The following is a 9,787-nucleotide window of genomic DNA, read 5'->3' as shown; positions in this document are numbered from 1 at the left end:
ACCAGTCATGGAACACAGCAACACACAGTTACTTCCATTGTATGGCTTAGCTTAGTACTGCCTGCTGTTGGCTGCATTTTCAAGGCAACCACTTAGAACTAGTGTCAAGCAAATCTCTGGATTCTCTCCAACGCTCTGCCACTAAGTCGTTTTACTTTTCTATGCCTTCTTTTCCTGTCCATAAAATGTGGATAATTCTTCCCTGCCTTGGAGAGGTGTGGTGATGACTCATTAACTGTAACGTGTAGGTGATAGAGAAGTGCAAAGTATTGGTAATTATCATAATAATTAATCATAACCTCTTGTTGCCTCAGTTTACCCAGCTGTACAATGAAGATCTACTACTCTCCTACATCTCAGGTACTGGGAGACTTAGTCAATGTTGGTCTCTTTGCTATCCTTGGATGAATGTGCCAGAGAACTTCAAAGTAATATTCATAATTGGTAAAAGATCTCACGGTGGATGGAATTCACAAGAATCTGAGGTTCATTTTTCTGCTGAACTTTTCACTCTGGTCCCACTTGGCTCTTTCCTAGCAAGGGAAGGACAGAGAGTCAGGAAATCCCAGGGGATACTGAGTTCTTGCTGCTCTCCAGGTATGGCACAGACAGCTGCAGCAGAAGTTTTGCCATCCTGTCCTGTACTCTGGGGCCAGAGAAGTTAATCTCGAAGAGTGAGAGAGATGAGTCAGTTTCCATGCTCAGCTTCAGTTATGTGCGGCTTCCTGAAAGCAAGCATCAAATTACAAAAGACTGATTTTTATTTGTTTTTTTTTTTTTTTTTAATTTGCCCACCAGATCCGGAACTGAAACCGTCAATTCATTTCACTTCAGATCTCACTCTAGACTCAAATCAGCAATAGCGCCCCTGGGAGAAGATACAGGTTTCACTCACTGAGTCACTCGGCCTTCTCAACAGTTGGCCAGGTTAATACAGAATTAAAAGGTACCTGTTGTGCAGTGTGAAAGGTGTTTATTCAGTAAATGAAGCAAGAAACAGTCTAAGAGTTTATCACATTCTTAATTCCCTTCCTTATTTTCTGGAGAGACACTAGCCTCCATTAACTTCCTTGGGGGCACTGGGGGAAAACAGAAGAGTTTGTGGGAACATCGGCTTTCCCATACCACATCAGACTCTTAGCCTGGCTAGAACCTCCCATCGTTCTCCAACTCTTTCCATTCTGAGAGTAGAGAGATCTTCTCATGAATCCAATTCTTTGGGCAACATCCCCACAAACCCAGCTCTCAAATGATTTCATTCTGGAGGCTACCAGAGAGGTCTCATAGACCACAGATTGGTCACTGCCATTTTAGGCTCCAGAAGAAAGAGAAAGTCCATCATGCACCTTGCCAACTGTGCAATGCTATGAATGGAGGGGAAGATAGTTCATCCATGGCTGCTTTCCAGCAATTACCTTATGCTTATGTTTAGGTTATTTCATGCTCTTAGGGTCTGATCTAAAGCCCCTTGGAATCAATGCGAATCTTCCCAGTGGCTTCGATGAGTTTTAGGCCTTGTAGCTATACTAACTCAAGTGTTAGAAATGGGCCTAAAGGATCCATTTGGGTATTTGTTTCAACCATCTCCTTGGACAGTGGATTCTTCAGGATGATTATAGACGGCGTGAAGAAGTATAGCCACTGGAATTTACTGGGCCTCCTTCTTGGTTACACTACAGCTATGTGACACTGCTCTGGCGGTAAAAGTTATTCAGGCCCAGTTTAAGATCGCTGTTTACTGCCAATGGGGTGACCAGACAACAAGTGTGAAAAAGACCCAAAAATCGGGACTGTCTCTATAAAATTGGGACATCTGGTCACCCTAACTGCCAAAGTCATATAAAGCAGCTGTAGGCCTGGCTTATACATAGTTTTTGTACTGGTCTTACTGTTAGTTAAGGGTGTGATTTTTATATATATAATACGCACACACACACCTATAGTTACACCAATAAAACCACAAGGGTGAGCACAGTTATAAAGATGCCTGATACCAGTATAACGTATTCCCCTTCCCATACAGAAATAAGCTATACTATATAAACACCTATTGTACAGGTAACACTGCATTCACAGAGGGGGTTGAGCTGTTTTAACTATGCCAGGATAGTTTCAGCGATACAACGCTGTCTTGAAGTCCAGGCCTTGATGTAAGTGAGAATCAGGCCCGCCCTCCTCAACTATCAGTGAATGTCCCCTTGTTATGGGATGAGGTCAAAAGAAAGGGACGGATCAGCTGATTTCACTTACTCCCTGAATTCTGACTGTCTCCACCAATTCCGCCTCTGTGCCAGCCCTTGCAATCTCATCTTGCTCTGATGATTCAGTGGGAGTCTTTCAATTGGCTTCAGTGGGCTCTGGAATTGCCACACTGCCTCAGAGCAGGTTACACTAATCTGTACCACTAAACTCTAGTTTGAGAAGTGGCCTATGGACATGAATGTGCCTATGAATACAGCCACCAGGCCAAGAACATCACACGCTGAAATGCACTCCTGCCAGATCTTTATCGGCCCTCCTGCTAACAGCTCACCCTGTAATACTTGTTTCTGAGCTGGGTGTTTGGAGGGGTTTTTTTCTGGCTGCACTACTTTGCACACTCCTTGGGACATGGAATCTTGTCTCCTTCAATTGTAAAGTACTAACAACCTCGCTGGTGCAGAATAAAGAATAAAACCAGAAGGGCTATGCTTGTGACTTGTCTCCTAAGGTAAGCCAGGGCTGAAGGACATGCTGTCTTTAGCTTACCCACACTGTAGATCTCCTAAGTATAAGGGAAGGTGCCGTCTCAAAGGAAGGATTTGAATGTGTTATATTTCACAGAGCACACACACAGAGAAGTTAGAACAAAATATAGGATACTCTTGCTGGGAGGCTGCAACGTAACACAACTTTATTTATTAGAATGCAGAACACACACGAACCCCCCCAGACACACACCAGAAAAGAGACAAAGCAGGCTGCTCCTTAAAACAGGGAGGCACAACTCACCCCACCTTGCTCTAGGCTGCCTCTCTGGTGCCTGACTGCTGAGCCCCAGATGATCACATTCTTCCCCACAGAGCCCCCAAGCCAGCAAGCAGGACCAGGAAATCCCTTACTCTTGAGGTGACGGTGTGGTATTTTAACATCTTTTTCAATCCATCCCAGAATGTAGGGCACCCAAGTACAGCAGGGGTTAGAGCAAAGGGGAGACAAGCTCTACTAAAAGCAGGGAGAGCTCCTCTTCCTCTCCCTGACTTGAGGGAGCAGTGTACCCCCACTACTCCCCCACCACCTTGGTTGATAAAGGAGGCTTCCCCATCCCATCTGAATCAACTTTAACCTCTGGGGAAGAAGGAGACATGTTCTCTGATTCCCGTCCTCAGATAGAGTTCAGGGTGTCAGGGCATGTTTTCACCACCTGGCAAGGTCCAATCTCTTAGCAGACATCTCGCTGATGTCACTCCACTTCCAGTGAGCCCTCTTAATTTTAAGCACATGCTTAAATCCCATTTAAGTCAATCAGACTCAAGTGCATGGTTAAAGTTAAGCATGTGCTTAAGTGAGTGACTGAACTGGGATCCCACTCAGGGAAGAGAAATTTACCACATGATCCAATCAAAACAGCTCAAAGTTAGAACTCACAATGACAACGAATGATTTGCATCAATTATGCGGCAAATAATTTTGAACTCCAGAGATACATTTAGGAAAATCTCAACCTATTCCTGGGTGATTTATCAAATTAAAATGCGGTAAAATTCCTCACATGACTGATTTGTTATGAATGATTTATCTGGAACTATTATTATTATTATTATTGGAACCTGCTTTGCCCACCTTAAGATGTTCTGAGACAAGATGAAAGTACTGAAACTTCTAATGCCTTCCTGCTGAGTTGCCACTGTGGGAGTGAAAAAGAGAAGGATGGCTCAGTTTTTAGTAAAATCTATGGTTTATGTAAAGCATCTGATTCAAAACCAATTCTCACAGTAGCCTTTTTGCAGACTGAAATAGTAGGCTGCATTCAAAATAGACTCCAAACTCAGTGAAAAGGAAACGCTGATGAAAATCACGACTCAAACACCCTTGTATCATTTAATTGCATTAATTTTATTTGTTAGATTTAAACTGTGCCTCTCATGAAGGAAACTCACCATCAGGCAGACAGCCCAAGTATCTCTTAGGTCCAAGCCTATAGGTGAAATCCAGGATCTGCTGAAGTCAATGGAAGTGTTGCCACTTATCTCAATGGGGGCCAGGATTTCACCCTGTAAGCGTATGTGGAATAGACATTAAAAGTACAAACGTAAGGAAATAAATGTATATTACTTACTCAAATGCACAGTATTTGCACAGAATGCAAGAAAAAGACATTCCCCCAAACAGATAGCACCTCCCTCCATGCCCACTCCACCCCTCCAGTCCTTTTCCACACTCTCTCACTTCTTCCCCATCTGCCAGGCCTGGGAATAGAGATTGGTCATACACCATGGCCTAAAGACCATGAACGTCACATTTACATGGGTAAGGATGGTGGGGGTCTCCTCTCCCCAAGCCACCAATGCTGAATTAAAGATAATCTGTCAACTGCCCCCTTTATTTCTGTTTCACACCCATGTCTTTCGAGGCTGGTACCTCGGCAGCAATTTCAGTTTCTGAAAATCATTTCAAACACTCCGACTCAGCAGGCTTTAGCTACACAGGCTGACGTCTGGGAGCAGCTAAGGTCACTGTCACTGTATGTGTTTGTGTGTTGTGTGTGTTTTTGTGTGTGTGTGTGTACAGCTGTGTCGTTCTACTCTCTCATTATCCCTTAGCAGCTCTGCAGCTGCTGGAGATGAAGGAAACATTCATAGGTATTTATAAACAGTTATAGGTGCTTCCTAGTGTCACTACATAGGGGCTCCTGGGCTGGATGAAGCAGGCAGGCAAGGGATTGCTGGCTCCACACTATTTTGCTACCTCTCTGACAGGGAGTCAGATCTCAGTCGGAAGGGAGCTCAGCCCACTACCGTTACAGAACACAGAAGTCTTTCTAAAGGTAGCCTAAGCCAACCCCTGAGAATCTTCACCACCACTTTCAGAGTCACAGCCGTGTTAGTCTGCATCTGCAAAAAGAACAGGCGTCCTTGTGGCACCTTAGAGACGAACTCATTTATTTGAGCTGTAAAAGATGCTCAGCCTGTCATATTGATCCAATATGCTAGGGGATCGGGGTAACAGTTATTTTTATGGTGAAGTGCATTAAGAACGGTTTGATTACTGTATTATAACATCATGCTTGTGTTGCTGTAGCTAAGGGCCTGTCTTTATTTCCATGCAGGCATCACCGAGCAAGTTGATTTTTTTTGGTACTGTTTTACCTATTGGAGGGGGTCTAAGACATGGGATTCAGCAGAGGCCTTAATCACATGCTTAGCTTTAAGTACGTGCTTATTATTGACTTCAGTGGAACTTAAACGGGTTCTTGTGTTAAGCACATGCTAAGAGATTTCCTAAATAGGGATCAATTTAAGTGCACAAAGCATGTGACACAGTGATTTTCGGAAAAAGGACTCACCTAAACCACAATAACATTAATCCACTCTTCATTTATTCCCATCCTCATAATGCTGTTATAATGAAATCAACAAATGTAGAGCCCAGTCCTGGAATCATGCACATGATCAACTCTGTGCCTTCAAAAATCACAATTCAGGCTCCTGAAAATCATGAGATTGGCTTAAAAATCATGAACATTTTAAAATAATACATTTGGGAGAGCGTCTTTTTGTAATTTGCCTCTGGGCTTTTGCGCATCATGTTTTCCAGCTTTTCTCTACAACCACAAGGCCTAGCAGCTTTTTTTTCTAATGAAAGCTGAGTTTCTCATGTAATCACCTGGCTCAAGGAGCTGGAGCTTTAAGGGAAAAGAGCAAATATGGTGTGAATTAGCAACACTGTGTCACTTGTCTTACATGTATAGTCCCCCTGAAATTGAAGAGATCTGTTCATAGGAGCAAATTCACTCATGTACCTAAGGAGTTGTATGGCCAGGACCTAACAAACAGAAAGTTATAGTCATCCCAGGACTAAACCCTTTTATAAACTTTTCATTTCATGGAGGGAGAGGGGAGGAAATATCCTTATTCTAAACGAAATGTATTTCTTCTGATCCCTTTCTCCTTCCATGGATAAAAAGTACCTGTCTAGACATATGTGTTTGTCTTGTAAGCCCTACTCTTTTAAGTCATTCCTGAAGTGCTTGAGTAAATATTAAGAAGGCTCAAGGCAATAAAAGAACTTTATGACTTTTTTAAGCAGCCTGCTCCTTTCACTCCCACATTATGCTTTAAAAAAAAAAAAAAGTCATATGACCTACATCTTTATCTGCTCCAGTCTGAAGGCTGCTATATATAGGTTTTGGTTATGAATGTTTTTTCCTATGAAAAGGTCAGAGCGCGTACATGAACACTGGTGTGAAGCCCTGCTTATTAAAAAGCAAGCAGATGGATTTGTTAAAAAAGTCATTTCATAATGGGGCTGCTGTGAAAGGAGAATGCTTTAGCAGAAACATCCTCACGTCGCTTTCTGAGCAAAAGAGGTAGAAGAGTTTTGTCTTGTGATTAAATCATTTTTTTCCTTGCCAAGCCTCCACTTCCCCCTCCACCCCCGCCCCCCACATACATTATTTCTCTCCACACCCAGCACCTCTGCTACCTACATTGTCCTCCGCAGACACACCCTTTCCAACACCCACTGCCCTGGAAAATCTGGAGGTGGTGTCAAAAGTAGGAGTCTGATATTCCACGCCAAGCCCAGCATGATCTCAGCACAGACAGGCACCCTGGCCCTACCAAACACTGAGTGCACTCAGCTCCTGTTGACCTCAAGACAGGTTAGGGGTGCTCAGTGCCTCTTTGAGGGTGCTCAGCCCATTACAGGATCAGGCCAGGAGTTTCCTGTCGAGAGCACTGTCCTCTGAATCTATTGTTGGGGTTTCACAACACACACTCCTTAGACAATAACAGAAATAATTTATGGTTTAGGAAGTGGCATTCTCAGGGCTCAGCCAGGAGGCTGTGGGTTCTGATTGCACCGGCGCCTACCCAAACCTGATGCTGCACTGAAGTATGATTTGAAAGGCGCTTGGATGCGAGGGGCAGCTGCCCTGGGAAAGTGACACAGGAAGGTCCCATGCTGCTTAGTACCAGTGTAGATCAGGGGGCAAAGGTCGTAAGGTCGCTGATCCAAACCGCGGAGGAAATTCTCCATGCCTGCCTGGCAGCGGTGCAATTCCTTTAGCTGAGACGTGAAACCCAGATGCCTTCTGTCACATGACCATGGCAAAGACTCACACAATGAGGTGCCCTCTTCTAGCACTGGACAAGGAGCATTATTGGCTGAAGAAAACAGGATTATCTCTAAAGCTGCCCTGCCTCAATCTCTCTCTCTGCATCATCGCAGAATTTCCTAAAAACACTTCTTCCACCTACTCCCAGCCCTGCTGCTTCAGCTGCTTGCCTGCCTGCTACAGATTTAAAGAGACACGCACATGTCCTCACACACCCTAAGCATCCATCAAAGTCGAAGTGGAAGAGCCTTCCCAGTGTTACAAAATTACCGCATAGGCTGAAAATTCCCCCACCCCCATTTTTGGATGAAGTTTTGAAAATTTTCCATCAGCCCTAATTCCAAATTATTTTATGCCCAGAGTGGGGGATAAACCCAATCCTCTGACCTCCACCCAACGCTGCATGTGTGGACTAGGGCGGAATACAGAAAGGACTCTCCATTTGCCTCCCCAGGCACAGCCTGATCGGTATTTAGTTGATTGTGAAGCACCTGAGATGCGTTCACCATGAAAGGCCTTCTCTAGACTAGCCATTATTTCAGTTTGCCCCCGAGACAGGCCGCTGATGGGATTTTAACCACCTAGACCTGTTCCGAGCAGGGATAGACAACCTGGTGGACAAAACCCTGTCTCCGCTAGTGCTCTCGTCACTCACGTGAGGAAAAAGAAAGGCTGAGTTAGCAAGTTCTTCCAGCCTAAAAACGAAACATCTCCTCTACCCCCACAGTGAGTTTGTTCTCAACGCCCCCACACATAACCTCCACACATATTCATCAGTTTCTTTTCCCATCATGCAGCCTCTGTGTAGGGGAAAACAAAGCCACAAACTGCCCCGATTGCAGGGCTCAGCTTTCCAGACCCCCTCACACACATACCACCACGCTCCCACAGAAGCTAGAGATGGAACAGTTGTCTTGGGACATGCAATCCATCTCCCATCTGCCAAAGTAGGACTGTTCTCCTACAGTATGTTCACCTGACCCATGGGAGACAGTTCTGTGCTGTCATAGATCTCACCAGGAGGAAGCGTTGGTTGATCTGCACAGGGGACTTTCTGCTTAGCTACCCTCGTGTACTCCTGTCCCTGCCACCCATACTTTGGGGATGGACTCTGGCTCCCAGCCCTGGGGCCTGTGGAACTGAGAGTTGCACGTGTCGTAAGTCTGCAGGGTTCAAGAAACTTGCTGTTGCACAGCCCTGCAAATGCGCTCCTGAGACCAGTGCTTTCCACTGCCCTCCAGCCCTGTGTCCAAAGGACCAGGCGGCCAAAGTTATCACCTGTCCACACAAGTCTGTCAACGTGCAAAGCCAAAGAACCACTTTAAATCCTGATGGGGCTTAAATGAGATGCAAATGGTGCCTAGAGCGTCCGTCAGGGATGGATGTCAGCCCCCAGGGAATTTGATCCAGTGTCTGATGGGTTCTTTAGAGACAGTCTGCACGGCATCATTTGGGTGCGGGAAGGAAAGGGATTGAAATGCGGAGAATAAAATACAAAAAACCAACCAACCAACCAACGACAAATGCCAAACCCATGATCTTTAAAAAATAGATATAGAACCTGGAACCTAGCCTGAAACATGAAGCCGGGTTGCGCATATGGAAGCCCAGTGGCATTCTGGGCTGGTTATTCGGATGTTTGCAGTGAAATCAATAAAAGGTTTAGAAAGGGAAGAATGAAAAAAAAAAAAAGTCTTTCCAGCTGACCTGTTGTGTCACTCAGCTGAGTGCTGTTATAGTGTGTGAGTTACTGATCGGAACGGAGAGAACCACTCAGCAACCCACTGTGACCTTGCCTGGGCTCACCTCTTATGCCCTGCCCCGTTCCCACTGTCCAGACTACTGGAGAAGCTTTTCAAGAGAGAGCATCTAATTGCTCCACAGGGCTTGATGAGTCTAAATGGGATTCATTAGATCAGGGGTTCTCAAACTGGGGGTTGGGACCCCTCAGGGGGTTGCAAGGTTATTACATGGGGGCGGGTCGCAAGCTGTCAACCATCCACCCAATACCCCGCTTTGCCTCCAGCATTTATAATAGTGTTAAATATATTTAAAAGTGTTTTTAATTTATAAGGGGGGTCGCACTCAGAGGTTTGCTATGTGAAAGGGATCACCAGTAAAAAAGTTTGAGAGCCACTGAATTAGATTATTAAACACCATTCCACTGTGTTTGTGTCTGAGCTGCATTGTCCAGGTCTGAATGAGACTGGAAGCACCTCGGGGCAGGAATCCTGCTTCCTAGTGTAGCACTCTGCCAGCATTATCCTTAAAACCAGGCACCCCGGAATATCAGATACACAGAGGCGGATATTGAAAGGTTTCTTTTTTCTGTGGTGGTGATTGTCATCCTAGAGAAACTAGCTGAAAGGGCTCTGAACTTGGAATACGGATCCACTGTTTGTTCAAAGAGATGCTATAGTTCAAACAGGAATTATCTGGGGGCAGTTCTCCGGCCTGCGTTATGCAGGA

General features: G+C 45.0%; 1 long non-coding RNA gene across 1 annotated transcript; it reads right to left on the bottom strand.

The window, feature by feature from the left end:
- Positions 1-654: 654 nt before the first annotated feature.
- On the bottom strand, positions 655-4,201 carry LOC120371792. Its single transcript, XR_005584581.1, has 3 exons — positions 4,140-4,201; positions 3,823-3,886; positions 655-725 (listed from the first exon to the last, which is right to left on the bottom strand). It is a non-coding gene; the product is annotated as an uncharacterized LOC120371792 (long non-coding RNA).
- Positions 4,202-9,787: the final 5,586 nt, after the last annotated feature.

Source organism: Mauremys reevesii, linkage group 9 (genome assembly GCF_016161935.1).
Source record: "Mauremys reevesii isolate NIE-2019 linkage group 9, ASM1616193v1, whole genome shotgun sequence".
Lineage (NCBI taxonomy): Eukaryota > Metazoa > Chordata > Testudines > Geoemydidae > Mauremys > Mauremys reevesii.
This window is presented reverse-complemented; position numbering and strand designations above follow the sequence as displayed.